Source organism: Pithys albifrons, chromosome 8, assembly GCF_047495875.1.
Source record: "Pithys albifrons albifrons isolate INPA30051 chromosome 8, PitAlb_v1, whole genome shotgun sequence".
NCBI classification, from domain to species: Eukaryota; Metazoa; Chordata; class Aves; order Passeriformes; family Thamnophilidae; genus Pithys; species Pithys albifrons.
Window position 1 is genome coordinate 34,650,940 of NC_092465.1, and position 24,929 is coordinate 34,675,868.

At 42.5% G+C, this 24,929-nt stretch overlaps 1 protein-coding gene across 45 annotated transcripts in view; it reads left to right on the forward strand.

Moving 5' to 3' along the window:
* Positions 1–24,929, forward strand: part of MAP2 (microtubule associated protein 2) — a 224,578-nt gene that overhangs the window by 70,777 nt on the left and 128,872 nt on the right. For 40 of the 45 annotated variants that reach the window (XM_071562691.1, XM_071562707.1, XM_071562712.1 and 37 more), the window contains one exon: positions 14,998–15,063. The exons of 1 other annotated variant lie outside the window; for it this stretch is intronic. The gene's annotated coding sequence lies outside the window, so the exon portion shown is untranslated. 4 more of the 45 variants (XM_071562698.1, XM_071562701.1, XM_071562700.1 and 1 more) reach the window with 3 other exon arrangements.

The following is a 24,929-nucleotide window of genomic DNA, read 5'->3' on the forward strand; positions in this document are numbered from 1 at the left end:
GGATTCCCACTTGATGCAGTGCCAGCTGAAAGTGCATCAGCAGATCCAGCTGAGACACCACCTCACCTGCAGATGGCAAGTGTTGTCAGTCTGTATTTACATGTGCCGCTTATAAGCTTGGTACAAGTTGATATAGTACCTCATGCTCTGGGGCTGGTTTGGGACTGAGGCCTCAAGCTGCTGCAGTGTAAATAAAATATCAACAATACAATGGTCTTTTGCCCTCCTAGTGGGTAAGAAAGGCCAAATGTGGGGAAAAGCTGGGTAGTAGGAAATATTTTCTTGCCCAGTTTCTGAAAGTCAGGGCAGAGATGCAGGAGCTGGACTGGGCCCTTTCCTTTGGTTCGACTGAGCTACTTTGAGCCTTAGAGCCCCTTTCCTCCTGCTACCCATTATCTCATCTCATGCATTAATATCTCAGCAGGTATTTGTGCAGTGCCCTTGCACTGGGGGAGCTTTCACTGCTGAAGAGTCTTTGTGGACTTCAGAAGGAAAATATGAATAATTGACTGGGCAGAGCAGGCAAGGATCAGCTGTCACTAGCCGTTGGTAGACCCGGGGGAAATAAGGAGGTTCAGTCCAGTGCTTTTCAGGAATGAAAGATTAATTCAGGATGAGAGAGTCTTTTAGTCTTTTAAAGGGGCATAACCTTGAGCCACAGAAATTAAATAGCAACATGTGGAGTGGTAGTTGAATAAAAATAAAATGAGAGTGCAAAAAAAAAGCCTTAAGCTCTTTAGTTTGTCTTGTTTTCTGAGTTCTCTATCAGATGGCAAGCACCTGCTCAGTGCATGGATATTAGGGGCATGCTGTCAGGAGACTTTTATCTTCAAGTGATACCTGCCTTTACACTCTGCCTTCTGCTCATCAGATTGCATGTTGCAGGATAGAAAGCATTTTCTGGTCACAGTGACTTGTTTTTCAAGTTACTGAAGTGTAAAATCATTTCTACAAAGGCATAACAAAATAAGTGTTCAGTTATTTCTGTCTTGGCTGTGTGATAGAGTCAATCTGCACCAATGCATGTACTTATTAATAAAATATAGCTTTATATAGAGAAGGCTCCTACACTTGTTTTCTCCCTTGTTCAAGGGAATCGAAAGAGGAGGGAAAAGGCTTTAAGGTTAGGTTAAGAGATGGATAAAGGATAACTCAGAGAATTGTTATATATTACAGCAAAAACTTTCAAGAACAAGGGAAAAATATGGAAAAAACAGCGTGCTAGTAATGTGTGTATTTCACGTTTATCTAATTTTATATTTAGTTAAATTTGCTGCTGTATTTATAGCACAGAAACATTTCAGAATTATCCTAAATCTCTCAGGAGAAGCCAATGTTTTCTGAGCCTGGAAGCATCAGGTGTGACCCTTGGAAAGGGCCTCAGGAAGCAGAAATCAGAGGACAAGCTGAGCTCATGTGGCGCGTTTGTTTGTTTGTTTGTTTCAGAAAGGTTTGAATGTTTCTCAGTAATCACCATGTTTAACTGTGTTTTTGTAGCTGTTAAACCCTAGAGTAACAGAGTACTTTGGGAAAGGTGGGGAACAGGGATCAGCTGGTCTGTTTGACAGTCACTATATGGGGCATGTGGAGACGTGTCTTTTTACTGAGTAGATGCTCTGAGTCCAAAAGGTGTAAGGAAAAGAAAACCCCTTGGTCCTGCCAGTGTCTTTCACAGAACCTTGGCATGTTCTTCTGCCATGACTTTCCCCTACAGTGTTGAACCCTGCCCTCAGGAAAGGCTGAAGAAGAGAACAGAGATCTGTGAATGTAAGAGGTGGGGAACGGTGCTCTAAGAAAATCGGAGAAAGCTGGACTGAGGGGGTCAGCAGCTGGAAGGGGTTTAAATCCAGTGAGAAGCATCACCAAATACCATCATTTGGGGAAACAAAAAGGGCTGGAAGAACAGTCCATTTCCCAGCATTGCAGTGGTTGAAGCTCAGCACCCAGGTGTAACTAGTGGATGCTCTTTGAGAAACACAGCTGAGTTTTAATAGAGCTCTGAGTCCTTTGATGGCCTTAACAGGTGACCCCTTGTAGCAGAGAATCAAAATATCCTGGAGTAATACTACAAGTTAAAAAAGGCTCAGACAGCCCTACCAGGTGTGAATTTTCTGGCTCTTGACCTGCAGTTCTCTGCAGCAGCTGTAGGTTTCTTGTGTTTTGTTGCCATGCCAGTTTTTTGTGTGTTTTGGCACAGCCCTATACATTTTTATTAGTAAAGCTGTTCATGGTTTATTAATTACTTTTCATAGTTTCCCTTTATTATGAAGTGTAATATTTCTTTCTCTGTTCTTCAAAATTTAGTCTCTGAATATGAAAGAGTAAGAAATTCAGTTGAAGAGAGAATTGGTAGTTTCCAAGTGAATGCACAGTCTGATTTTTGTACCTTAAAAACCTCACATATGCAGTGAATAGAGTATAAATCCTATAATGAAGACCCATCCCTTTTCTGCTAGTCTCTTGCCCTGTGAAAGAGCTTGTCAGGTAGAAGATTTATATCTGAGTGTAAGCAATGAGATGTTACAGGATGATGTTGCCAGTTGTCCAGCTTCTGAGGTTTTGGCTTTGCAGTGACTGGAAAGCAAAAATTATTAATTAATGCAGTACAAAATATTAGGCAATTTGCAACTCCTGCTATTAAGTGAGGTGCATCCCAAGTTCAATGTACTTGAGTTGTCTTGAGGTTTGTTTTCTAGTCTGAGCTAAAGTCAAGCCTCAGTTGTGGGAGGAAAGTGTGTGTCTTTGTGGGAGACTTGCTGTACTGAGGTGCCTGTGGGGAATGGCTCCTGGAGCTCCTTCCCTGCTCACTGGGATGCTGCAGCACTGCAGGTGAAGTGTTTCTAGGCTTGCAGCAAGTTCTGCAAAGATGGACAATGCCAGTGTGAGAAATGCTCACACTTACCAATAAAATTTAAAGGGGACAAAGTCGTTGAAGCGAAACTAAACTTTTATTTAACAAATTTAGCTGAATCAGGTGTGTCCCCCTGGCCTAGGGCACAGGCTGAGAAAAAAAAGAAAGAGAACTTTTTATATCCTCTCCTGCCTGGAAAGGTCCCTACCCCCATTCCTGTTGGCCAGGACTTGGGGACTCACAGTCTGGCCCGGTCCACCTACCTGCCCAAGATCCCCACCCCCCTCCAAAGGCATGAAAAACTGTTGGAAACTTAACTACCCTTTCTCCCTATTCTCTTCCTTATCAATACAGTTCCTTTAGCTTCAGCAAAACTCTAGTTCTGTTTCTAACACCAGGGAGGCTCAAGAAAATATAGTGCTCAAAATCCAGAGCTTAGAAAGGTGAGGCAACATGTTAGAGATCACCGGCAGCTAAAAGAAGGTAATTCAGAAAAAACTTACTATCCTTATAAACTGAATTCTGTCCATTTGGCTTTTGTGGCTCTGTATGTGTGCCTGCAGAGTGCAGCCAAGAAAAGGCTCTGCAGAGTCTGTCCTGCCATGCTCACCTGGGCTGAGTTGTTACAGCTCCAGGCATCCTGCTGATGGCAGTGGGGATATTCAGGGGACAGCACAAGGTGGCTTGAGCAAAGCCAGCAGACCAAGAAATGCAATCTTTGTGTGGCATTTGGAAGAAGTCCCACTGAAGTGTGAAAAACTGCAGGAAGGCATCATCCTGTTCATGGGTTGTGTTCAGGTGGGGCTCCAGACAGGTTGAGCCATGGTATGGTGTTCTGTTGCATTTTCTGTCTTACCTTCTTGCAGAGTAGTGGATTAGTTGTTTCCCATTGACTTAACTGTGGTGAGTGATGATGTTATAGTGGAATTCTGAAAATGCCTTTGTGGTTTGCTGCCACAAGCCCTCCTCTGGGGCTTAGTGTAAGGTTTGCAAGGATAGCTTTTTGGGTATCACTACTTAATCTGGAGTTGATTACCCTGACAGTGTGAGTTTTTGGTTTAGACAGGGTCCTAGTAGTCCTACCTGCAGATGATGCAGAGTTGTGTGTTGGTTTTAGTGGGGTTATTTTTCCCCTTCCTTTTCCTAGGAAATTTATCTATCTGATTTCTTCTGTGCTGTGTTTGAAGTTGTAGCTTTTTCTTCATTATGAGGGAAGCATTGCATTTCAGTCTTACTGAGTTTTCATTTAACATTGTTCCCCACAAGTACGGCAATGGAGCCAGTAAAATCAGTGTTACTTTTGTGTCTTAGCACAGTTTGGTTTCCCAGAAACTGTCTTGTGCACCATTCAAGGCTTTGAACCAGGGGCTGACATGAGCATGCTTGACCCCACTGCTGATAGGCCTTTAAAAGGTGTTGGCAGAAATTCCTCTGTCCAAGATTCAGCTCCCAAAAAGGGATGTCCTGTGTGTTTTGCTGGTAATCTTGGTCCTGACTTGGTCTGCAGGGCCAACTTTCAAAAACAGTGAAAGCTCAAGGTCCCATCAACTACATGCAGAGAATCATCAGAGTTAAGAAAGGTGCAGAAAACTGGATGCTTGTTAATATGCATCCTTTAATGATTCATGAGGCTAAAAAGTATAAACAAGTGACCCTTATATTTTGCTACAGCAGTCTTCTATCCTTCTTTAATATTGTTAGTGGAGAGCTTGTGTCCAAAACGGTGTTTGGTGACACCATCAGCTGAATAAGGTCTTTCAGCTGTGTCTGTCTGCAACAGTAATGAGAATGCTTGCTCTCATTTTACAAAGGAATCATTTCTTTTAAATGTAACCCCCTCCTTCCCAGTCCCTCCCCCCCAAATTCTCATTACAACCCTCTTTCATCCCTTTATCTAACATTGGATGAAAATGTCTTTGTCTTCAAGTTCCTTCAATTATTAATGATTCATTTGTATTCTTTTTGCCAATTGGTGCAGAGAGAACCTTGGAGCAAATGTGTATTAGTTATTCCATTTATTCTCTTCACTCCTTCTACAGTCTTTCTTAATGGTGCTTGGTTTTTCACTTGCAGGTTCCACATCATTGCTTGTTTTTTTTGCTCAAATGTAGGTGCTGTTGTGCCCCATAGACTTTGTTTCTGAAACTCTTTAAAAGGAGCTAGGGAGCCTTCTTGAAAATGCGAGTAACACCCGTGTTCTTCAGTCTCTACTGTGATGTTAATAACTGAACAGACACTTTTATCTGAACCAGTCCCACCCAGTGGACCACGCTGAAGTCTAGGGGATGGTAGGTCACAGACCCAGTAAAACAGTTTGCTCCCAGACCCTAAAGTACAATTTCAGTGGCACTGTAGAGAGGCAGGGGCCAGCCTTGGTGCCCCCCCCACCCCAAGGAGGCTCCTTCAGTAGCAAAGAAGGGAGGAGTAGATGGAATTTACATGGAAGAGCTACAGGGCTTGTCACACCTGCCTTACCCTCTGAGAGACTGAGTTGATGTAGTGGGAACCATGTATGTCCAGTACTGTGCTTCCCTTGGCATTCCTTTTCCAGTTCCAGTGTTCCTGGAGCTGTAGCTTGTCTTAACCTTAAGGACGGGTTAGGACTGAGGTCCCCAGCACTGTGGTTGGCCCAGATTAGGGAGGTGTGGAGGGAGCACACCTGTACTGTGCACCAGCAGTTCTGATTTGGCTTCTTGGGAAGCCTGAAGAAGGATGGAGAGAGAGCAGTATAAGGTGGTCCTGTGGCCCAGGTGAATTTCGCTGGGGATTGTAGCAGTTGCTCAGTTACAGAAACCAGTAGGGATAAAACAACAGCATCCTTATTCAATCTGAGGAGAATGCATATGTAGGCACTGTCCTTGGTGCTCTTTATATAAAAATAAATGCATAAATAAGTAGTTCTACCTTCCTTAGTAGCAGAGTGTTTTTAATTATGAGAGACACTTACAAAAGAATTTGCTTTTAATTAGCCAGTGGCTTCCTCTTTTATGCCCCCCTACTTCTCCCTGTTGATTTAAAATGCAATGATCTGGTTGCTGTATCTTCTCAAATTAATTTATTTGGAAGATTTTCATTATTGTTTGATTTTCTGTACTTTAGAGATATCCAACTGAAAACAGGGCTTTACCAGAAAGATTAGAAGAATGTTTTCCCAAACTCTCTCTTTTGCTTATATCTGGACTCTCCCCAGTTTGCCTGTATTTATTTTACAGTGCAAACCCCACATCTTGGCATTTCTCCATCTGAGACATCACCACCAACAAAGAAAATGGAATAATTATCCCAGTGTTTTAGGTACAGCATTCCTAGTAGGATAAATAAAACTGTGATTTGTCTTTTTTTGCCCATGGTAAGCCTTTTCCTGCCAAGCTACTGCCAAGCTACTTATTCCTGATTTGTCTAATTTATGTGTTTGAGGCTTCATCTCCCAGTATGCTGTTCAGTCCTTCCCCCCCTGTCCCCCCTGTTGATTTCCTGCTTTTAGAACTGGGAACTGCTCTGCAGTATGCTGCAATGATCTTGATTTTGAGAGATGCTCTCCTGTGACAAACTCATTCTAACTTGGGGTGAAACATGAATTTTATAAATGCAAAATCAGGAGATGAGTTTTTTGAGCATTTTTTACTGACAAACTTACAGTGCCATGAGTATTTTTTAGGTCGTGCTCTTGTCCTGTGGGCACTTGTAAACTACTTTGTTGTTTATTTTTTCCAAAATCTTTGTGAAAGTGCCGTTTAACTGATTGGTTTGTAATTGACATTTCAAGAGAGAGTACCATGTTTGGAAAGATACTTGTGAAGATAAAGCAGACTCTTGTCTGGGATCTGTTCTGGAAGCTTAAATAATCTTGAATCAGGGAGGATTCACACAATTTTGTAAGCTGCATCTATCTTACTTTGAGTGTTTTAAGTTGCTCTTTACTTTTCTAACCTGAAGTTCCGCTTCTTTTTAAAATAATCGTATCTGGTATTTGCTCACTGTTGGGCTTGTGAAAATTGGACAAATGTTGCATTTGTGCATCATCTTTGTTGTGCCTCTCTGCTGAACTGTGACTTGTCTGCTTTTCAGATCATGTTGATGCTTTTTTTGTTGCTGTTTTTGCTCCTTGGCAATTGTAATCCAGATTGTTCCTTAGCTTTTCTAATTATATTCCTGTGCTTTTGCTGTCCCTTATTTATGTGGCATTTGTCTCTGTTTTTCGTGTGATTTTTCAGTATTCAGGCTCTTAAAAAGCTTAGCAGATTAAAAGCTGCTAAACTCACTTATTTCTGTCTTTCTGTTTCTGTGTATCTCTTGAGGCTTGCACAGAGCATAAACCCTTATCTCTTGAGCTGTCCATGCTTTCTCCTGTTGCCTGCCAAACTGAATGGAAATCTTCCAAAGAAACCCAGGGAAGATGGTAGAGGAGCGGAGACTGGCAATTTCTCTCTCCATGTTCACCTCTGCTTTTCACCCTTCTAATATCAGATCATACTCTCCCTGGTGCTGTAGTGTTGCTGTGGGTTCACTCCTCTGCTAAACAGTATGATCCTTTGAATACAGTGCAAACCAGTGTCTGGATGGCTTACAGTAGCAAGAATTCCTCTGACAGTTGTTGAAGTAGCAGGAGTAGTTCTCTGACTTACTGGCAGTACTGCTGTTTGGACCCGTTATCTAAAAGTACTGTCTGTTAAAATACTATTTCATCTAAAAGGTCACATCCTTTGAGGCATATCAGATAAGTTTCAAGATCCTACATTTATCCAAAATTTCCTTTTGCCCGATGACTTCCATGTTTTCCACCCCATTCTGATAAACCGTAATTGACTATAGTCATGTTACACCTCCCAAAAGTCTCCCTGGTGATGGCAGCTGGATGTGACACTCTTTGCTTCGTACCCTGAGCTCATGGACAGCGTAACTGAGCACTGCAAAACAGCTGCTGCCTTTCACCCTCGGGACAACTACCTGGGACAGATGAGGGGAGTAATTCCTATGTACAAATAGCTTTAAAATAATTTTGGACAGCACTGTTAGATCAAGGTGAATGAAAGCTATGTCTAAGTTACCTAACCCGAGTCTCCAATCATTGAACACATTTTAGTCTAGATGTAGTAACTGCTATGGGCTTGGTGGAGCAGTGTCTGGCTGAAATGTGTGTGAGCAAAGAGGGAATTACGATCATTATGTTAACCACAGGAAACCTGCTTTTAAGGTGGTGAAAACAAGAATCAATCTAAGTAGCTATGAATTAGCCTGCAGTATCTGTTATGTTCATTTTACAGTAAACACGACAAGTCAGAATTAAGAAGCCCTTTGCAAGGGGGTCCTCTGCAAAGATGGTTTCTGTAACACCAGCCCGCTCCTTGTCTTTGTTGTAAGTGCCACAAGAGTATGGATAAATACAGATTCTGATCCAATGCACTGAAGCCAAAGAATGACTTTTGATGGGTTTAGTTGAGCTTTGTATTAGAGGTCAAAGCAGCTGTTAATTGTGGTTGGTTTTACTGGAAATACGAAGTCTGTGAAGGATAGTTATTGGACAGGCTCATCCCCAAGCAGAGGACCTGGAGGCCCAGGCCAAGAGGGAAAAAGCTGTTGCATCATACTGGCAGTGCCACCTCTGAGCCCATGTCAGGCTGACAATCAGCAGCGTTCTCATAAGGCAGCTTTTGTTGTCTCTCCTTTGAGGCGAGCAGAGAGCTGCTTCCCCTCCGGCGGCTCAGCTGCTGGGAGCTCTTCCATGGGTTTCTGCCTGACTGCCTTCCTTACATAAAGTGCAGCTAAGTGAAAGCTGTTAAACCAATGCTGCTACATGTTACTACATGTTACTGCATTTTCTATTACCTTTCTGGTTGGTTTTGCTGTCGAGGAACAGCAGTGAGTTTTCTAAAAAATTTCTTGAAGGAAAGTGTGGACATTGGAGAAAATAATCAGTTGGCAGCTTCCAGGAAGGTGGTACTGAGCTGTTAGGGAAGATGTCTCTGAGGGAAGATTGATCTTTAAATTAAGGAGCAAATACCTTTTCTCTGAACAGGACAACAGCTATTTGAGGAAAACAGCAATTTTCACTACTGCATTAACTATGTACCAACATCCCACTGACTGCAAAAAACTTACATGTTTTCCTAAACCTAAATGGGTTTTGAATTGAAATACCATCCAAAACAGGGCAATTAAATGCCTCCCTGACATCTGATCCCGTCAGATCTTGGAAGCTAGGCAGGATCAGCCCTGGTTAGTACTTGGATGGGAGACCTCCTGGGAATACCATACCGGGTGCTGTAGGTTCTAGTCCTGAGGACTTCACTGTCACTGTCCAAGCTTGCTTGGCTGTGGCAAATGGACCTTAGGACTTAAACAGTGGGGCCAGTCCTGTGCACGCTGTGCCTCAACTAAAAAATCCACTGCACAGGCTGGAAGGGCACACCCACGTGGGGAGAGCCCTTCCCAAATCTTTGTTTGCAAAGCCCAGCCATAGATACATACCATCCAAAATCTATGATTAGAGAAAACAGAAAAATCAGTGTATTTTATATTGCCATTACTGCTTTACATGTCCTTAAAACCATGCCAACTCTGTTTATATTTTAATTGCACATTATGCAAAACCTGCTTCAACAAATGATTTTTTAATTTAAAATATTTCATTTATAAATTTAATATAGAATAATAGCTAGGACTTGTGTTATGAGGTAGGGCATGACAGTGAATGGAAAAGCATTAGGTTGCGTGGTTCAGTGAAGTACAAACTGACATTTGAATAAATTCTATTACAGCAGCTGTGATATTTTACTGTAAACAATTTTTTGTCTTGATTCGTCACCCCACTGGTAGTCCAGGAGACAAAAAAGATGAGAGCAAGCAGTAGAGTTTCTGTCTGCAGTATTTCTTAGGGATAAGCCTTGTGATAGGATGAAGAGCAGTCAGTCTGTCTCTTAGATGCACGTGGTGGGACAGTCTGTCACACCCATGGAGACATTGTATGTTCGTGCAGGTAATCCTTGAGCCTCCCAGTAATGCAATGCTGACTGCAGAGGTCTGTCTCAAGCCTCTGAAGACGTGGTGCTCATGGATGAGTGCAGTGCAGTGATCTGGTCTTGTTGAAAGTTGTGGCACTCTCAGGTGACATTGGTTACTTTAGGAGGGTTGGTGCTATCGATTATTTCTGATATTGCAGGCTCAGGGAACCAACTGAAAATTTAGATTGTCTTCCAGAGGCAGTGGAGTGGTGACAAGGCACTTGGAGGCTGTGCCAATCTGGACACATCAGATGGCTCTATTGACATTTCAGTGGTTCTCTGAGACAGGTTTGCTGCTCCCCTTCATGTGCAGTACCCAGGGCAGAGGTTATGGTTTATCTGGGGGTAATGATACAAAAGTTTGCCTTACAGTCATTACTAGTAGCTGTACCACATACACATACAAGTTTTGGGGACGAGCAAACCCCTTTCATGAATTTTGCATTCTTATTCTTTTGTTCTCACTGGTCTCTAAGCTAGAAACCAAGAATTTCCTAAGAAAGCCAGAGATTACATTTATCTGGTAGCTTCAAAGGGTTCAGTGCAGAATTGGTTGTTCTGAAAAGCAGGCCTGGGAGAATTTAAATATCCTACATCTTCCAGCTTGATTTTAGTGGCATGTTGGCACAGAGTGAAATAGAAGATCCCTTCCTAGGTATCCCATATATCTGTTACATCATTGAGGAGAGTCAGCTTGGATTCACAACAGAGAGATCATGCCTGAAAGTATCTGTCTGACAAGTTTAAAACAAATAAACTGAAGTAGGGAAAAGAGAGGACATAATTTGCCTGGGATTTGAAGGCTCATTTGTAGAACCATGCTGCACAGAAGCCCATGAAGTGTCAGCAAGTGGACTAATGGGTGCGAGAGAGCTGGCCATGATACTCACCGTGAAGAGCTGCCTTTGCACTGATGCTGGGAAAAGGCAATGTCACCAGTACAGGCCTGTTTTAGTGGTAGCTTGGGAGGAAGGGTGGTTGAGTCCTGTAAAGATGATGAATCTGCTGTGGATACAGAGCTCTGGGCACCACTGGTGTAAAGGAAGCAACGTGACTGAAAAGGCCCTGGAGGGGCTGCATGAGGAGGGTAGATCAGCCTTTGCATGCTTTTTCTCCGGGGAGAAGACAGAAACCAAACCCAGGAACTGGAACTTTCTAACCTGCCTTGAAGTCGTTTGCACCCACAAGAGGCTGCTAACTCAGCCTGCAGTTTTCCTAACTCCTCCCCATCCTCTCCATTGTCAGTAACCATAGTGATACAGACGGTGTATCATCAGCCTCCTTCATGGTGTAGCCCTGATGAAAGAGCTGGTGTGCTGTACTGCATGTGTTTTTCTAGAATTGATTAATGTCCTTCTATTCTGTTTTCTCCCTGCCTCAGGGAGGGCAGGGAAATAAAAGCAAGTTTTCCCCTCCAAAGGCAGGTAAAATAGGATAATCTGATGTTTATTACTGCTGCAGAAGAGCAGACAATATTTACAAAGTCTGGTGAAGCACCTGTCTCCTCCCAGACTCTCCAGCAGGCAGCTATCCCCAGCACTGTTTCAAGTGATAAGACAATAGCGAATGAAAGGAAAATTCCCTGTTCCAGGGCTATTTTTACCAGAGTGGTGCAGTTCCTGTTCAGTAGACTTATTCCTCTTAATCTACATCACTGATGATACTGGATTCTATTTTAGACATTGCATAAAATGTTCACCCAGTCTTTGCTAAAAAAGAAGCAACCAACCCACAAGTCCTTTGTTAAATGCTGGTTTCAAGAGTGCAGCAGTGGTTTTGGTGGAAGGATCTTAAACTGAAGTTCTGGAAGCATCTTGCTTGGTTTGGGAACAGAAATTGTATGTGATCTTGGGTAAGCCCAAGCCCCATGCTTGGTTGTTTGTTTGTTTTTCCATGATGCTGAAAATGAGGAGAACATTATCACTATCTTTTTAGGGTTTTGACTCTTCTCAGTAATTTGTTAAAATGGAAGCTGTTTCCTGCTCTGCCCAGCATCTTCCAGAGGGGGACTGAGTTTGCAGCTGCATTTTCTAAGCCCTTTTACACCACAGTAATGAAACTGGGTGCACTATCTTGTGTGAATATCAGAATTAAAGAGGAAAACCCACCTGAACAGACGAAATCTTTTAGGATTTGGATCAGACTTCAGTTACAGTCTCACCACGTCCTTTTCTGAGACAGGAAATGTTTTTACTCCTCCCAAGAGGTACAATGATGAAAATGTAATTTAAACATTTGCAGAACTTTGACTTACCAATTTCTTAATGTTTGTATTTTCACTGTGTTGGGGTGCATTGATTTTATGTGCTGAGTTTCATGCTTTTGTGGCTAAGCCAGGAAAACATGAAGTTAAATCTCAGGACTGAGTGTTCTGTTTTCCAGCATTTACCTGGATTAGGCTCTTCATTTCTGCCTCCTGTGCTTTTGTCTTGTCAGAAATGTTTTTATTGATGTGTGAAAGACTATTGTAGGGCAGCCAGAATAACTTTGATGATTAAGATGCTCTTTTACGTACAGTATTTTATGATGAAACCCTTTGCCATGGACTGTTTTGTTAGATTGTTAGATTGTGTCCCTGGAAGTGCTTGTATGGGCAGATCAGAGGAGGCTTGGATGGCTGGTTGAAGATTTATCCATTGGCTCCAGGGTGTAGGACAAAGCCTGTCAATACATATCTGCCCCTTATAGCCACATGAGTTTCATCAGGAACATCTGAGAGAAATTACAGGACAGTTTTCAGGGCTTCTTCTTATGCCTCCACCATCTCAACACCATGGTGTTGTTTCTGGGACCTCCCAGAGCTTCTGGTTGCTTTGGGGGAAGTGTGGCTGTGAAGGGGAGCTGTAGAAGTGAGCGAGGGACCAAAGCAATTCTGTGCGCAAACACCAACTGTTAAATGGTGCAGCTGAGGAAGACAAGTGTAGGATTAGGGTTTCCTTGGTTTCTGGAGAGGATGAGCTCTGCAGTGGGAGATTTGGCAGCAGCAGGCACCCCTTTCAATGAGTCACAGGATGCTTTTTCAGAGGAAAGGTCTAAGACTTGCGCTAGTGCTGCTCCTGCTCATTTTTTCTGTTCCTTCCAAAGGCCTTTTTGCTGCCATGTAGTACCTGTTCTGCTGCCATCCTGGTCCCATACAGCCTGTCTTTGGGGCTAGCTTTTTCCATTTCTTCATCCTCCTGACCACTGCAGTGGTTTAGAGAGTGGGGAAAAACTGTCAGGTCAGGATGGATGCTTTGAAGTCACCAAGATCTGCTTATGGCAGCAGGGGTGGAAGTTCTGGTTGACAGAGAGTTTGATGGATGTGTGAGGTTGTCTTGTCATGGTTGTGGGGAAAGACAGAAGGGAATTGATTCCCTCTGCAGTCCTCAATACCTAAAATTTTGGGAAATTGCTGGGAAGTTTGTTACTCCTTCCTGCAAGCCCCTTTTGCCTCTCAAAGGTAAATGGTGTTTGTTGGACATCTCCCAAACTTCGTAGTAGGGAGGGATTTAATTTTCCTCTTGATATCCTTCCCTCTCAAGTGCTCTACTGTCACAGGGACTGAGAAGCATCAGCTTCCTACTGTAAAGTGGATCTAGTTGACTGTGTGTCCTGACTTCAGGGAAATTTAAGCTTGTCTTCTGTCCTGAAGAGTTGAGTGTGATTGGGCTCATTGGTTTATTCCTGAATGCTCCTTCACTGTTTATGCTGTTTCATTACAAACTTGCAATGCTCAAAACCAAACCAGTTCATCTTTTAACTTTAACTCCCTTAAAAATGCACTCTTTTATCCCTTCTTGGCTGTCCCTCCCCAGTTGTGCTGTCTCCTCCCACAGTACTGGTGGTTTCCGAATTCGCAGGTCCCTTTTCCTACTGAGATTAATATTGTCTTGGAGAAAGCCTTGGAATACAGAGATGAGATCAAAGCAAGCGCAACAGCTGAATGGTGATGGTAAAACTGGACCCCTGACAGCAACTCAGTTTCAAGCTGAATTGTGCAGTCAGCCCTCTTCAACTCTTGTATCCCCTGAAGTATCCCCACTTGCCATTACAGTCCTGCAGTACTTCTGCATTTCCCCTTCTTTTATTCCCCCTTGGTGCGAATAAGCAAATGCAAGGCTCAAATAACAGCATAGTCAGGCTGGTTCCAACACGAGAACAGAGGCATTAGATAGAAAAGGGGGGAGCAAATCACCCTCCTAATCCATAATGCAGAAAATGCTAAATCCCTCCAGCCCTCCTTTTCAGCGTGCACCGTCCGTAAAACCCGTTTAGGATTTGGATCGGCATCGTGGTGGAACCGGAGTGTGCTGCTGCCTGTGTGCAGTGCGTGCCTGTGTGTGTTTGGCAGCAGCACAAAAGAAACCAGTCGATGATATTCATAGGATTAAAGGCCCAGTTGCTGGGGACACACTTGGTTGGATGCAATTAAAATGCCTGTCAGGCATTTGATACCAGCAATCCCTTGACAAACTGCTTCAGCAGCCGCGAGGTGCAGCATCCTACTGTAAGTGGATGATGGCGGAGCCGGCTGGTTTGTCATCATTCTCGAAATTTCTGTGGCCAGTGAACTCCCTCTTCCTCTCCCACTCACCTTCTTTTCCTTTTCACCACTGCGGGGACTTCTAATTTGCAGTTTTCCTTTTCCTGACGTACACATGGTCGATACAAGCTGGTGGCTTGCAGACTGCGTCTGTCTGGAGACAGGCAGCAAGCCAGTGGATAACAACTCTCCAGGAGAATGATTCTGCAGCAGTTATTTAAGGATAGGCTTTTTTGGTACGGCAGCATGTGAGCTGGTAATGATTTTATTTTAAAAATGTCAGCTCTGTTTGCTTGTTGAGAATTTGAAAGAGTTATACCTTTATGCTGAAGCTTTTTGGATTTAGTTTGCTGTAGATTATATTCTGTAGTGCTGCCCACTGGATTAATTAAAACAAACAGGTAATAAACTTCTGTGGGTTTGTTTATAATGCTATTGATGCATGCATAATGTGTGTTATATGTACACACACCTTCATACACACATGCTTATATAGATATGTTTATGCATCTGTGTCTTTGTACGATAGAAAAAAAACTTTTCTTATAGCTGAAAACTGTTTTTCAGAAAAATTTAAGTGTTTTCAGTTTATTTTTTGCCCTTCCTTTGTTTTATATTAACAGATTCTTCAGCATATAGTCTTGGACACAGCACTCTGACTGGAATCTGCTTGTTCACCGATTGGAAAGGTAGGACACCTCTGTTTGAATGTGGGCATGAATGTGATAACAGGGTGTGGTGTTCTTTGTTATTTTGTTTTTCTTTTTTGATTTAAGCAATAGGTGTTTTTCTTCATTTTGTCCAGCTATGTTTTGTGGCAGCTTTGCAGAGATTTTCAAATTGTTTTTGCAGGCACTGTAAAGTTATTTTTGATGTTATTTTGATATGTACGCTCCAGCTAATTAATGAGTCCTTTTGACTGCAGCTACCACAGGCAAGATACAAACCTGAGTGCTCATCTATTGTCTGCTTTAGTACAGTGAGGGTGCAGGGCTGTCTCCTATCATACTAGATTTGGGGATGTCTTAATACTGATTTTAACATCAGCAAGGATGGGGTTAAACTCTCCCGCTTGCTCAGAGCAGGTACAATCTATCACAGTGGAAAGCATAATGCTGGATTCAGACTGTATCACTTCCACGGAAGAGGGAAACTTCTTTTAACCCGTGCACTGCTGCCAAAACCCATGTGTACTTCAGCCTGGGGCTTTCAAGCTTTTATGCTTTTTTCAGCAGCCTGGTAGGACACAGTGGTGCTGGGTGAGCATCTGTTTCATGGCTTTTTGACATACCCCGGCTCTTCAGAAATTATGTCTGTGTATCAAAATGAAGAAAGCAAGCTGGGTTTTTTTAACATTGTCATTGCTAGTTTCCAGGAGAAACAGTTTATTGTCCTCTTCCCCCTAATACCTTTTGGCTTTGGTTGCTTTTAAACCCTTGATGCTGTAAAGGAAAGAAGGAGATAAAACCTTGCGGAACAGAAAACATTAAGGGACTTTGTACTGAACTTTCAGATGTGTCAGGTATTTAATGAATACAGATCTTACTGGTTTGCAGAAGGGACTGTGCCCTTATGGCCTTAAAAAAAATCTAGACATGATTGAAAATCTGCTTCCTTCACCTTGATGGACAGGGGAATTGTATATTCATCTTAAATTAACTTCTCAGGTCCGGTTCTCACCCAACACCTACCAAACCAGACTTTATGATGTGTCGTTCTTCCCAGGTGTCCTACAGGTGATCATGCTTCTTAACCTTGCATTTAGACCTGGATGGAAGGTGTGTGTTTGTAGGGCAGCATTCAAAATGTGCATATATCTTTAGTCTGAAGTTTCAGAGGGCCTTTTGAAAGCCAGAATAAAAAAGCTGAGAAATTCTTCAGGAAAGGCAATTGTGTTTCACCTGTGAGAAAGTCTGGACTCTTGAAATGGCCAATGTGGGTTCCTGGACAGGTAAGAACCCCAAGCGAAAACCTGGCATTGGCAAGGATGAGGGCCACAGCAGTGCAGCCCTCAGAAAGGAGATGAATAATCAATTTTATTGCAATAAGTTGGTGGAGCTGGTTGATAAGTGCTGCTTCCTAGGGGAAAGCATTTGTGAATTTTTCAGGATATTGTCTTCTGTTTTTCTTATATACAGTTCTATTCCTTGTCTTCCTATGCTACACACCTTTCTCTTGGCCCTTAGATTCTTTCTGCCTTTGGCAGAAGGCTTCTTGCTTAATAGATTTTTCTGGTTAAATGAAATTCTTGAAAGGAATGCTTTACTTGTTAGTTTTTCTTAGTTACTTTTAATACTGTTTCCTCCTGGTATCAGTTATCACTAGACCCATTGAAATAGAAAAACATGAAATGGATAGTGTAGAAAATGCTTTAATTCCTGAAAAATGCATGAGACTTATCTGATTTTAGCTAAGAGCAAGTCCTTTTTCTTCCCTGTATTTTTAATTTCACTTCCATTATCCAAGGGCAACAAGCCAAACTGCAGTCTCATTCTGATTTCATTAATGTTTTGCAAACTCTGTTTCAAGGACTAATGTTACTTGCTGGGCTTGATGTCAGAATCCAAGGATTTGCTGCAACATTGGAGAAGGGGAAAGGAAGGATCTCTCATGAATAGAAATACTGGCATTGTTAGCAGATGAGTAGAACTGCCTTGCTTTTATAGTATCGGTGGATAATGAGTCCAATTTGTTGACAATGTGATCCCTTCAGATGAATGGTTTTCATCTGCTATGGAAATGTCTCTTGTCTCCTGTATACAGCATCTTATCAGTCCTCATGGTCTCCCAAAACTAAAGATAGGGCATCAGCTATTATTAAATTGGAGTTGGTGGAGATTGGTATTTTTTTTACTACATATACAAATACATACACATTTCTTACTCTTTTGATTTATCTGTCATTTTAACCTCCTCCTTTGATCTGGGCCTTTAAGATTTGTGTTACAAGTTATTCCTCCAGGCTACAAAGAAGCAAATGAGATGTTGTGCTGGCAAAAATGGAAATTATTTCAAACAATGTTATTTTTTTGAAGAAAAGGTAAGGCATGTAGGCTGTAAGAAGAGAATTACTTCTAGATTGACAGGACTTAAAAATCCTGTGGCCATGGGGGTGGTGTAAGATGGCTTGGAATATCAAAAGAAAACCTTTTTTTTTTACGTGCTAGAAAAAGGCATCAGAAGCCAGAGTGTGCAGTGGCAATGAGGTGTGCTGGATTACAGTTTGTGTTCAGGGCATGAACCCAGGATGACGCGATGTTTGGCACTCACCTGCAATTAAACATATGACGTGGGGATCAAATGCACCAAAGGCATCCAGAAGAAATGCGTGATGTCAGTTCATCCTCAGGGTTTTGCAGGGAGAAGCTTCAGGAGTGAGCTTGGGCCCCCATATCTGCCCCTGTCCTGAGATCCTCATCCATTTTTTAACCACGGTTGCGATGGCCCTCATGGAGGAGGTAAGGAGGAAGTTTGCTTTTTGGCTGGTCTAGGCTGGGTTTCCACATTCTTGGTTTGTTTACTAGGGTTAGGTTTAGATCACCAGGATTAATGTTGTCTTGTCCTGTGATTACATGAAATAAGTATTGGTTTGAGCATTGGAAACTTTGATTTATGTCTTGTGCTTGATGAAGTGGAGATTTTCTTGCTGTTTACTGATCAGAAAGACTGTCCCCTATGCAAACTGTTTGGTGACAAGGGTCCTATGTTATGGCTTTTCTTTCAGCTGGGACAGGAGTGGGGTCACTTGCAGGGTCTGCCTTTTGTTACTAGAATGTCTGTTTTCATGGGACTTGTAGGAAACAGTTACCTCTGTAACAGAGCAGGCTAAATTGGTCAATGGACTCAGAAGTTATCATCTTCAGAGAACATAATCCACTCAAAACTGGTTTTCTGTGAGTGAGACTGGAGCTAATGTATCATACCCTGATGAAAGTTCTTTCCATATGAGTTTGCATCTTGTGTTGTCTCCTTCCTTGCCACATTTTTCATTCCTTTGGTCCCAGAGTAGCCCAGTTTCTCTATGGCCTTGTGCTGTCAGCAGGGCAGGACACAGTGTGCTTTACAGCTGCTCTGGGATGCTGGCTGGCCATGGTGTGCATGTGCTGCCTGCCTGATCAGTCCCAGAAGGTGGTGAGGTTATGCAGTGCTTTCTTCATTTAAGGGAAGGACTCATTTCAGTTTTGTTTTTCGTTTCTAGGAAGAAAATTAATTTCTGTCCTTAATTCTCTGTCAAGCTAAGTTTAAATATTAAGAGTTAGGGGTAGCTAGACATCAGAAGTTTGGTTTAGTAACGTTAGGAAGGACCCTATATAACCTTTCAAGAAAATAATCATCAAGGCGCAAGAATGCAATGGAGGATGAACTGGACAATGAGCTTGGCTTACATGACCTCAACTGGAGGCAGAAGTGAATAGATGTAGGCCTGTGGTTCCTGTGAACAGCTGTAAACTGCCAGGTTAATTTCTAAAAATTTGTATCCTCCTTCTCTTCCTTATTTTCTTTTTCTCTGAAACATACAAAGAAATGCCAGTGTATTTCTTAGGAGGAGTATTCATCAGCTTTGCAAAATTATTGAGATCCTTGGATTTGATCATGAAACTTAGTATGATGACTTTTGTCTTGGCTGCAGTAACAAGGTGAATGTGGTGTTACTGTATTAGCAGTACCAATGAAAAGGTTAAAATATGTTCAGTAAAAGACTTGATTTCTCCCAGCTTCACCCTTCAACTAAACTCTTTCCTCTTTTTTGCTGTATATGGCGATCATACAGGTCAGTGATGATATTTAAGATGTTAATGGATCAATGGCAATCAGTTGCTCTGTCCCATTTCATAGAAAAGGTATCTGTTTCCCAATGGACACTTGGCTGGCCTACCAAAGCCGGGAAAGGCAAGAGACTGCAGTGCCAGTAGCATGCTAGGAAAAAACCTCTATATCAGCAGTGCTGCTGACTCATGCTTTACAACCTTGGAATGTTCCCCGAAAGGCTGGAGATTAACTTCCTTTCCTTGTCCTGGTCAGGGGACAGTTCATTCCACTACCAACCACCAAGTGAAGCCTCTGCATAGTTGTGCACTGCTGCATTTTCACTGATGTTCTGTGGAGTGCACTGGCATGGAGCTTGCTAGAAATCATAGGCAATTTATTTTAATGCATTGGGTGTCAGTCGGTGCTAAATCACAGGAGCTATTTACATTTCTGAGTCATTCTGTTTCTTGCAATAAGGTGCTTTTTCAGTATGTGTCATTAGTAAATTGGGTTCATCTCTTTTTTTTCTTGCTTGGTGTGTATATTTTCTCTTAAAAATGCAAATATGTGCCTTAATTGACTAAAAGAAAATGAGTCACATTTAAAAAAGTGCCTTTCTTTAGGCTTTTCATCATCAAGGGGAAGAGGTTCATGACTGCTAGATACAGAAATACAGAGCAGTGGGGGAGAGATCACAGAGATGTGTATTTAAGTGTCAGTATAAAACTCCCTGTATAATCCAGTTGTCTGTGTCTTTGTACTTCTCAAGTTGCTTCTATTCACATGCCTGCACTGTGCTGCTGTTGCTGCTCAGCATTGTAGCATTTGATACTGAAGAACTTGATCTTATGTGGGAATTCATAGCCTGGTATTTGGTAGAGGAGAGAAAGGTACATAGGACACCTCTGGAGTCTTACATGTGTCACATCCTCAAACTCCCATTTCAGGTGCTTGAGTTGCAAATGTGGAAACAAACTCACAACACATCTCTGTGAAAAGTTCCTTAAATCCTTGCCAACTCCCAAGTACAAGGCAGCACAGTGCAACCATACCAGAGAAGAAATTCTGCTGAACTGGTGTCTCATTTTTGCTGTGGTGAAAACATCTAATTCTTTCTGCTCCGTAGTGCCAGGAGCACTGTTCACTTGGCGTATATCCTCGTGAGAGTGGTCCTGTGGTGTGAAGGAGAGCACCCTGGACTCTGAATCCCAAGGACCTGAGTTTGAGTCTCAGTGGGACCGTCCCCTGGCAGTTCAATGCCTCCCTGCCATCCGATCCCGTCAGATCTTGGATGCTCAGCAGGGTCAGCCCTGGTTAGTACCGGGTGCCGTGACAGTCCCGAGGACTTCACTGTCACTGTCCAAGCTCACTCAGCCGTGGAAAATGGACCTCAGGACATAAACGGTGGGGCCAGTCCTGTGCACGCTGAGCCTCACCTAAAATATCCACTGTGCAGGCTGGAAGGGCACACCCACGTGGGGAGAGCCGTTCCCAAATCTTTGTGAAGTCTGGCCATACATACATACAAACATATCCTCATGCTGGGATGTAGTGTTGGTCAGCAGCACTAGACCAACAGTCTAGTGTTGGTCTGGCAGCAGTGCACAGGCCAGGGACTGCTGTCTCTTGCAACTCTACTTTGCATCCTCTGTGAGCATTGGGAAAGTTTTTATTGGCATTTCTGAGTTGATAATTTGCAATATAAGACGTCAGTAGAGTTGATTTGGAATTTCACAGGGTTAGAAGCCTCTCTTGCCCATGTGCATTTTTGACTCTTTCCCCCTACCCAGATTTTTTAAATGTTTGAGACTGAGGTATCATGGAGAAAAGGCAGCAGGAGTGAAAAATGCAGGGCTGTAAGGATGTGGAGATTGATCACACCCTGCCTTTGGGCACTCTAGCCCTAGCAACCAGGCTGCCCTGTCTGGGACTCAGCACCACTGCATTGTTCTTCCTTTGTATCTAGCCCTGAGCAGACTGGGGAGCAAGCTCACTGATAGCTCCAGCTTGCCTTCATTTCTATCTGAAAGCAGACATAAAAACCCTTTCTGCAGTAACAGTGGGGTCAGAGTAGGGACAAAGCCAGTAACATGTAATAATTTAGGACAGAACTAGCTACTTTAGGATTTCCATAGTTGCAGCAGTTTAACTGAAATCTGTTTAAAAGTGAATTTACTTGCATTGATCCAAACCCTTTCTCAGCACTTCTTAATGTGATTGTGGTGGCCTGGCTGGCTGGTGGATTGGCCTTAGGGTTTTCTGTGTCAACAATAGGATATGAACCCAGTTAATCATGAATTAAGATGACTGATAACTGTATTCATAGGTTGATATTAAATCTGGGTTTATGTATTGCTGTAGTTCAGAGTTTGCCAGGAATTCTGTGTTGCCAGGCCTCATTCTGGAGCTACAGTGGGGTGTAATCCTGGCCACCCGTGGAAGTGCTCAGTTGCTCTCAGGATCAATTGTCCAGTGAGGGCAGAACCCTGACCCAATGACATTCTGCTCTGGTGACTTCCCCAGGACTCTGGCAAAGCCTAGTGTAGTCTGACTGTTGATCCTGTGGCTTTCTAAAGTTTATAGGAATTTTGAAACACATAAACCTAATTTTTAAGTGAAACGAGGTGAAGTTGAATGTGCAGTGCAGTGAGTTCCTCACTCATAATGCATGCTCTGCTAGAGCCAGTGTGCAGCTCCTACACTGGATGCTCTGAATCTCTAAAGGACAAGACATCAGTTGCGGAGACTTTTCTTGGGTTTAGCAACATGATGATGACAGTGATAATTTTTTTATATAGTCATAATAAGATAGAAGTTAAAGAAACAATTTGAGATTCTCAGTAATGTGCTGAATGCCCTCAAAGATAGAAAGCCAAGACACAAAACTCTGATTCCACCCCCCCACCCCATAGTCCTATACATATACAAAAGGGGCATCCTGTATCTTTTCAAAGCCCACTGGGATACACAGAGGTTTGTGCTCTTGACACCTGGTGCTGTGGGCTCATGGTATTCAGAGGTGCTGTTGATGTCCTGCTGAGCAGCAGCTTAGTTCTCTTTGGATGGATGTTCAGTGCCTAGGGTACTCTTCCTTGGAAAGCTGCCACAAAGTATGGCTGCAGTACAGCTAGGCATATTAATAATCATTAAAATAAGAATTGGTGCTCTTAGTTGTAGTGTTGGTGTTATGTAATGAATGATAAGAACAGCAGATCTTGTAAGGGAAGAGTGAGGCATGGGCAGAACTGCTCACTGCAGTAACCTCCCTGCAAAGTACACAGAACATCCTTGGGTACCCAAATGAATGTGAGTATTCTTCGATGTGGTATTTAGTGTCTGTGAGTGAAAGTGTATTTCAGCAGACAGTTGTGGAAGTAATTATGCAAAGGTAAATTCAGGACTGATGTATACAGCTACTAAAAGTAATTTTACAATTGTGTAGCCAGCCAGCATGCGTAAAAACTTTAAATATCAATGTGTGTGTTAGAAGCAGGAAACTTGAGCACTTTAGTGATTAACTATAGAATGGAAGAGTTGGAAATAGTGCTCTGTGGTACAAGTAACACATCCATGCAGTTTGCAGTTGGCAAATGAAGAATAACTCCCTGAAAGAACTCACTAAAAATATTTGAATTAAAAAAAAACACCCAAAGAAACAAAGCCAAAAGAAAAGAAAACAAACAAACAAACCCACCCACCAAAGAACAAAAGTTCTCAGTGGCTGCCTGGGATTGTCATTCTAACAGCTGAGCATCTCGCTGCTTCCCGGTCATTCTCCTGTGTGCCCTTAGAGTTATGTTTGCCAAGGCATGCAGTGGGTGGGTGTAAGGGCAGGATAGTCAGAGATTTTGATCTTCGTAGACCTGTTAATTTGATGTGGGATGGCACTCACTACATGAGACTGTCTAGGAGGATTCTTGGGGAGCATTTGAGTGAGCATATTGATATTGAGGTGTAGTCCTGTTGTTTTCAGTGTTCTTGTGTACCTTTCATCTCAGTGATATTTACAGATTGAGCAAGTTAGGAAGCACAGTGCATGTGATCTTTAGATTGGAGACTGAAGGAAAGCAATGAGACATAAAGAAGGGGATACAGTCAAATCATTGCATTGGTGTCCACATGTTCACCCATGTTTTGTTAATGTTTGTGTTTGCATTTTTTGGAGCTCTCTTTATTACAAGTAGCTCTCGTAATAACACTGTCTTGACCTATAAAATTCCTTTTTGCAGTATCCAAATGGGCAGGAGAATACCCAAACAAAGTCTTCTATCTAATATCAGTGAACAAGTGATGGAATTAGAAATATTTTTATGAGATGTGTTGGAATAAATTTCTGTGGACAAACTAATTCCTGGAATGAGTCAGCTACGTTCTGTAACCAAATATGAACTTGGCCTGTGTATATATGTGTGAATAATCATAGATAATATGGAAAAGTAGACTTTAAATCCATAATATTACAAGGGGAAGAAAGGAATGTAGCTTCTGTCACTCACCAGAATTTCACTCAGTTTATAAAATCCCACTGTTTGGGATGTTTTGGGGTTGAGGTTTTCTTTTGCTTTTCTTTTTTACCTTTCTACCTCTGTCAAAAGGGAGATAATTGTTTCTATCTTGCTAGGCAGAAGGGTTATTTAGGTATTCTGAAATACTGTTACTGAGCTAAAATTGATGAAATAATTTAAAAATTACTTTTACTGGGCCTAATACAGCATCTATGGAATTGACTGTTCACTTGGAAAGCCTTAAACTAGGTTTGCAGTGAAGGATAGTTCCAGATGTGAATCTCTCCTTTCCACCTGGAATTCAGTTCTGAATATTTACTAAATATAATGAGAGGCCTAAACTGTTCATGTGCATTCTGTAAAATAATAAAATCAAATAGTTATCATCTTTGGATTCATGTATGGTACTGGTACACTTCCTTGCAGTTCTGCTTCCTTTCTTCTTATAAAAAGGGGAAGAAATAGTTGCATAATAAACTGTGTCATGGGAAAAAAAGTCATATGTTATGACAAAGCTTAAAAAGGCTTTTAAGGATTTACAGCCATGAGTGTTTATGAGAACTGAACTCATTTTCATTTCCCAGCAAAGCTGACTGCAGAGATCGTCAGGAGTCAGGTATCTCTAAAGATGAAGTACTGCAGGATGCCATAAAGGTGGGAAGCAGGGCTTTCAGGCCCTGGAAGGAGTTGTAGCTGCTGGCCATGCCTAAAGTGTTGCCTCGTCAGGCTGTGGTGGATGGGTCAGCTGTGCAGGTTTGCTGTAGGAAGGTTAAGCCTATGGATTGAAGTAATCTTCCAGTATTAAAACCTCCAGTCTTGCAGTGTCTGTGGGGGAAGGGCCCAAGAAACTTCACAGAAACTTGCTGAGATGGTCTGTCTCACCAGGCCCTCAAATGCCTCCCCTGCAGCTTTTCCACTTGTATCTGGCTGCTGGTTTGTCAGATTCATTGGTACCTTTTGCTTTTGGTAAAATGCTCCCCATAGCAGAAACTGGCCTTGCATCTGAGCTGCTTTACTGCTTAGTGGAATTAAGAGTTTCACCGATCTGTCATTCAAAATCCACTGCAGCCTGCCTGCTTCAGCCACTCTGGCCGACGCTGGGGTTTTCTGGTCCTTTTTTACTGTGTCTGTCACTGATTCTCTCTGTCTGTACAGAAAGTCTGTGTCTGTGAAGTGAAATGGCCACCACTCATGTGGCCCTCTGCTGACCATGGCAGCTTGTCTCAGAAACCCAAGGAAGCACCAGGCTGGCTGGCACGTTTCCAGCATGGTGTTCCTCTGCCTTTCCCAGAGCTGTGCCG